This window comes from Tamandua tetradactyla, chromosome 20, assembly GCF_023851605.1.
Source record: "Tamandua tetradactyla isolate mTamTet1 chromosome 20, mTamTet1.pri, whole genome shotgun sequence".
Taxonomy (NCBI): Eukaryota; Metazoa; Chordata; class Mammalia; order Pilosa; family Myrmecophagidae; genus Tamandua; species Tamandua tetradactyla.
The window spans coordinates 28,443,666-28,450,300 of record NC_135346.1 but is presented as its reverse complement, the minus strand read 5'-3'; the positions used below and the strand labels follow the sequence as shown (position 1 = coordinate 28,450,300).

The window sequence follows — 6,635 nt, the reverse complement described above, 5'->3', positions numbered from 1 at the left end:
AATAGGTCAAAAAATAAAGCATTGATGAATCTTGATAAAGGGCAGAAAAGTTGTTCTTTCTAATCTTCTTGAAATTTTTATCTGTAATAAAATTACAAAAATTGTTTGTAATTTTATCAAAATAAAAGACATAAGCATAAATAAAAGTTAATTTCAAGAAAAAAATGAAGAAACTGTTCTGAATTTTTTAAAGAGTAAATACAGTGCTTGCTTTGGCAGCACAATACGCATATATTGGCACGATACAGAGAAGACCAGCATGGCCCCTGTGCAAGGATGACATGCAAATTCGTGAAGCGTTCCATATTTAAAAAGAAAAAGAAAAGAATAAATACAGGCAGCTAAGTACAATTACTATGATTGGATAATGATTCCAAAATAATATAAAAGATATACTGGGAATAGTTTGGTAATTTTGAATGTGAACTGGGTATTAGACTCTATTCTTAAACCTTTGCTACTAAAAAGTTTAAACATGAGTGTCATGATGCCATCTGCAATTTCAATTTACTTTGAAATCATTCAACCAAAATTGTGTGTTTTGTGTGTATAATACAGCCAAATGTTGCTGAATGTATGAGAAACATGTAATGGTTTAAATTGTAACATGTTTTCAACTTTTCTACGTGTTTGAAAATGTTCAAAATATAATGTTGAAGAAAAAATAATTTTAAAAACTGGGTAAGTAGATACAAACGAGGAAAAGGAAGCAACAGTGTGCCATAAGAAGTTCCTTAGGATCTAGCTATTTTTATTTCCTCAAATTAGTAAACTGAAGCTGACAGGTAGAGAGACTTTGCAAAACTTCCAACCAGTTGACAGTGGCAAAGTTAAATTAGGAATCCTGGTGTCCTGAAGTTTACATCAAGACTCTCACCATGTCATTAAGTATAAATAACTGCTTCAAAGTAAAAAGTGGTTGGACATTTAGAAATGCTAAGAAGCACTCAAAGAAAAAGAAGAAAACGAGTTTGAAGTCAGATAAATATGAAAGTCAGTATTAGGCCTCTGTGACCATAAATAAGATAACTAAAATTTTTGCATTTCATTTTCCTTACTTGTAAAATGGGAATACTAATATCCACCTTTCGGCAATGCTGTAGGGATTTAAAATGATTAAAATAAAGCACTACATAATTCAGAATTCAGGGGTTAGAACTTCATCAACAATTTGAGACCAAAGGAAGAAGGTTTATTTGTTCAGAACCTAAATGTTCTGTAGCACATAATCTAACTCAACCTGTCTGGATAAATCTTTTAAACAATCCAAACACAGGGAGCCCAGAATAAGAAAGAGGGCCTTTGATCCTGTGTAGCTTAATATAATACCTGGATACATCCAGAGTATATTAAGCAGATAATCAAAAAGTATTGGCAAAATCCCTTGAGGGATGGGAGAAAAAAATATGAACTATTAAACTTTACCACCGGGGAACCCCCGATACTGTGTCAAACATTAGGGACACCCAAACCAATAGTACAAGCCCTTGATCTTGAGGCTTGCTCTTGTGAAGCTTATGTATGTAGTAGAGAAGCTTAGCCTATGTACAGGTATGCCTAAGAGTTACTTCCAGAGAACCACTTCTGTTGCTCAGATGTGGCCTCTCTCTCTCTCTAAGCCCACCTCTGCAAGTGAAACCATTGCCCTTCCACCTGCGTGGGACATGATACCAAGGGGTGAAAGTCTCCCTAGTGGTATGGGAGGTAACTCCCAGGGATGAGTCTGGCCTTGGCACCATGGGATCAACAATGCCATCCTGACCAAAAGGGGGAGAAGAAGTGTAACAAATAAGGTATCAGTGGCTGAGAGAGTTCAAACAGAGTCGAGAGGCTGCTCTGGAGGTCACTCTTATGCAAACTTCAGTCAGACATTGCTACCTTTCATAGCTTGCCAAACCCCAACCAAAATCATTCCTACCAATCCTGCAGAACACCTAGAGTGTTATATAAGGTTCTATCAAGGTTCCATGCACTAGGGTAACTTTCCAGAAACCTACAACCTCCAGATGTGTCCCAGAACCAGATAAGTCCTGAAACCTAGAGGACCCAGCCCCTCCAGAACATCAACTAGTTCCGTACCCCTATCTCATATTACTGACAGCACCTTTCAATGTGAGAAAGTTAGAATGGGTGTAGCCCAAATACCCCTAAAGAGTGGGAGAAAGATCAAAGGTTATGGTAGAGTTATACAGAAAAGGTAGGGGTCAACAAATGAGTATGATTGCTGAATCATTATATTGGTATTTCTTTTACTATCCAGTATCTTAGAGCAGCTAGAAGTAAAAACCTAAAATTGTAGAATTGTAACGCATACCAAACTCTGAAATCTGTTCTACAACTAACTGTTGCCATGTACTCTGAAATTTATTGCTTTTTTTGTATATATGTTGTTTTTCATAAAAAAGAAAAAAAAGTCGATTGTGATGATAAATGTACAGCTATATGATGATTTTGTGAACCACTGATTGTATACTTTGGATGATTACATGGTATGAGAATATATAATATGTATCAATAAAAAATAAAACACCACAGTGCCTGGCACATATAAGGTGTGCTGAAAATTCTCAGTGATAGTGGTTTAACTATGATGATGATAATCAGAATCACATAACCAAAGTAATTATCAAGTAATAGCTTCATAAAATATGATGGGCGATTTTAAAAAGGGAAACACTACTAATTGAATAAAGCACCACAGACATTTTAATTATGCTTTAGAGAATAGGCACAATTGAAAACTTTGAGAACTGTATAAAGAATAAGGAGTGGAAGAAAAAGAAGGGGTAATTGAAGAAAAAGCATGAAGCTCCATTATTAATGAAGAGTGAGATTGAAAAAGATCCTCAAATGTCAGGTTCATAATATCTTAGGCATGATAGCTCTAGTTTCTATCATTTTTCTTACTAGTAAAACCTTGGGAGCGGGTTGTGAAAATTAACAGTCTGCCCAACTGAAAGTCCCATTCCAGCAAGCATATCAGCACCCAGTAGAGCAATTCTTTAAGTTTTGTCGTTACTCTTTATTCAGGTGAATAACTGGTCCTTGAAACAGAGGGAAGTAGATCATAATATGTTTGTTTTAGTTCCCAATGATATACTTGCATAGGTATTTACACAGGGAGGTAAAGAAGAAGAGGAGAGAAATTTACACAAGGTTAGGCAATGTAAACACATGAGGTATGATGAATATCTTAGCACAGCAGAGGGATTGTTTTCACCAATGACATCCCCGGCCCCACTCCTGCATCAGGACAAAACAGTATTTCTTCTGTTGAGTCATTTATCATATGAAGTCTAAATATTTCATTCATCATTCCAACCCATTATTTCCAAGTGGAAAGAAGAGTAATAACATTACTAACTAGAAATTATTATTTCAAGGGAACTGAAGAGTAATATTTTTATACACTATTTTTGTATAACACTGATTTATAATTTCTTAGCTTAGTCTCATACCAAACCAATGGAATTTATATTAGCATTATTATATGCCTTTTTGTAGTTGTGGAAAATTACTTACCTAGAGTTATATCACAGTTGAAATGGTAGATTTGGAATTGGAGCCAGGTCTGTCTCTCCATGGGTTTTAATCATCCCTTTTCAACTGGCTATCTCCAAAGATCCCATTTCCCACCACCATGTTAGGGCCAGCTTCTATTGAGTTATATCCAGGTATGTAGAGATTAAGAAAACCAGGTGGTTTAGGGTCTACAGATCGCCAAGTCTAGTGAAATATTTTCAAACTGCAGGTCAGGATTTGTGAATTATGAGAAAAAATGGAATAAAAAGTGTCAAGAGTCATGACATTGTGTAAGGCTTAGTTTCATTTCTGATCAATTTCATTTGTTTGCACATATATATAGACCAAGCTATATTATAAAATTTATTTTTTTACTTTGAGTGACAATCAAAATCTTCAAAAATCACGGCTTTGTTAGAAAAAGCCCAGGCTTTGACATCAGACAGGTTTGTATCTTAATGTTATTACTGCAACTGTTATTCCCTAAAGAGTCCTATGGGAGGATCCCAGTCAATTCTCTTCTCCAAAACTGCTTGGGAGACCAAAGAAAAATCCCCTTTCTCAAATATTAACCCCCCTTAACAGTGGCTATCAGAACCTTCTTATTGGTAAGAAAACTACCATTTAAGTTGTGGCTTGAAATAATAGACAAAAGCTTTACTCATTCAAATAATATCTATCAGTGTTTAGACTCACAAGGACACAAATCATATTCATTAACTTAGCACTCAGCTCAGACTTTAAATATTAGGGCTCAATTAATATTTGGAATATAACAATGGCTGAATGAATAAGAATCCAAATGAAGCAGACATAAACTGGATCTTCAAAAAAGTCAGTGTTAGTACCAGTCCCACCCTTCAACTGAAGTTAAATAAATATGAAAAATGTTTAAAGGAACTGGAATGTTCTACCTGGAGAAAAGAAGATCCAAGGAGCATAGGTCAGATGTCTTTAAATAAACAAAAGACTGCCATACGGAAGACATCCTAGATTTATTCTGTGGCTCCAGAGAGGCAATTAGAGCAAATGGGAAGGCAGTCTTCATAATTTCTAGCAATTATGGTTGCCCAACAATGGAATATGCTGCACCTGTAAGTAATGCTTCCTTATAATTGAAGATATTTAAGCAAAACCTTTTTATGACTACTCCTTAGGAATGTTGTAGAAGAGACTCATGAATCAAATAGGAACTAGTACAAGTATAGCCAAGGCCCACCAACCTTTGTAATACTGTGATTTGAGACACTGAAAGTATCTTTCTTGGCCAACCCAATAAAGATATAATTCTCAAAAAAATAAAAAAAAACTCAGTGTTTCAGTCTGCTAGGGTACCAAAGTGCAATATACCAGAAACAGGTTGGCTTTTACAATGGGAAATAATTAACTTCCAACTTTACAGTGCTGAGACCACGGAAGTGCCCAAATCAAGGCAGAATCAGGCACTGCTCTCTCACCAAACACAGGCTGTTGGTGTCCTGGACTCTGTCGCATGGTGGTGTCTGCTGGTCTCTCCTTTCTCTTCTGGGTTTTGTTGTTTTCAGCTTCTGGCTTCCTTGTCTTTCTCTCTCAGCTTCTGTGGCTTTTTCTGTTTCTGTGTGTTTCTCTCTTTGTCTGAATTATCATTCTCTTATAAAGGGCTACAATGAAAGGATTAAGACTCACCCTAGATGAAAGCTGAGCTCCTATTCACCAAAAGATCCCACTTCCCATGGGTCCCCAACCACGGGAATGGGTTAGCTTTAAGAACACACTTTTCTGGGGCTCACATGGCTTCAACCCATACTGTCAGTAGGGACATTTATTACCTAGTTCATGTATTCAACAAATACATATCTAATATGTCCTATTTGCCATGTACTTTAATAAGTACTGCAGTAAACAAAATATACCTGATTTGCTCCCTAAAGGTGATGGGATAATAATAATCATCAGACTAACTACAGAATTAAAATTATTTTAAATGCTATGAAGAACAATATGGGATATCATTAAATCATATGACAGGAAGGCCCTATGACGATGTAGAAAGAAGCAAGGGAAGCCACAGAAAAGTGGCTCCATGGGAAAATTATACTCAACCTGAATCTTGAGGGCTAACATCTAGAAGCCAGATTATTATTAAGGGCAACAGAGAGAAAAACAAGGTAGCTTGACAGACTGAGTTAAGAGCAAAGAGACTAGTATGGGATATAGGGAGAGAGGCCAGAAGAAACAAAACTTTGCAGGGCCTAAAACTTTCTTAAGGGTTTTGAACAATAAAAACTGAGAAGTGACATGATCACCTTTGCAGTTTATAAAGATCACTTGATTGTTTTACGGAAAACATTTTTGTTATTACAGATGTTGGGAAATTGCAGAAATCCAGAAAGGAAATGATGGTCTTCGTCTTAAGTAGGACAGGGGAAGATGATAAGAAGTATATAGAATTGAGGATATTTTGGACATAGACATAAGAAGAGAATTTAGTAAAAAATTCAATGTGGACAATGGTGTATGGTGAGGATAAAGAGAGGTATGAAGCTTATGCTTATAGTTTGGCTTTGACAACAATTAAAAGGAAGGGAAATATGAAGAGACTGAAAGATGGAAATATTAGTGGTGATGATCAAAATGGTAGCATGGGATATATTAAAGGGTATCCAAATGCAGATATTAAAAAAGCAGTTGAAATAAATTATTTTTTTAGAAAGCCTTTGAATATCTGGATCTGAATATTAGGAGAGAGATATGGGAAAGATAAACATATTTAGAAGCCATGCATGTATTGATAGAACTTAAAAAACATGAACAAATGAGTTCACCTAAGGAAGGTGAAAATAGTACCTGGGACTAAGACCTGAGGATCTCCAACATTCACTCTTTAGCTAGAGGAGGAGGAGATGGTAAATGGTTGGAGAAAGTATAAGATGAAGAAGGTATGAGGAAATGTAGTTAACTGTACAGTGATGAAACCCAAGGAAAGAGATGATAACAATGTGATCGAGTGTGAAGAATTAGAGGTCTTGTGCACTTAGAAAATATCCATGCAATTAGTCAACTTGAATTGGTGACCCACACAAGAACAATTTTAGTGGTGATAGTAAAGGAGGAAGAAATATAGTGAAGGTTGA

General features: G+C 35.9%; 1 non-coding gene across 1 annotated transcript; it reads left to right on the top strand.

Annotated features, from left to right (window-relative positions):
• The first annotated feature begins 203 nt into the window (after nt 1–203).
• On the top strand, nt 204–311 carry LOC143665106 (U6 spliceosomal RNA). The gene has a single exon (XR_013166778.1). It is a non-coding gene; the product is annotated as a U6 spliceosomal RNA (small nuclear RNA).
• Nucleotides 312–6,635: the final 6,324 nt, after the last annotated feature.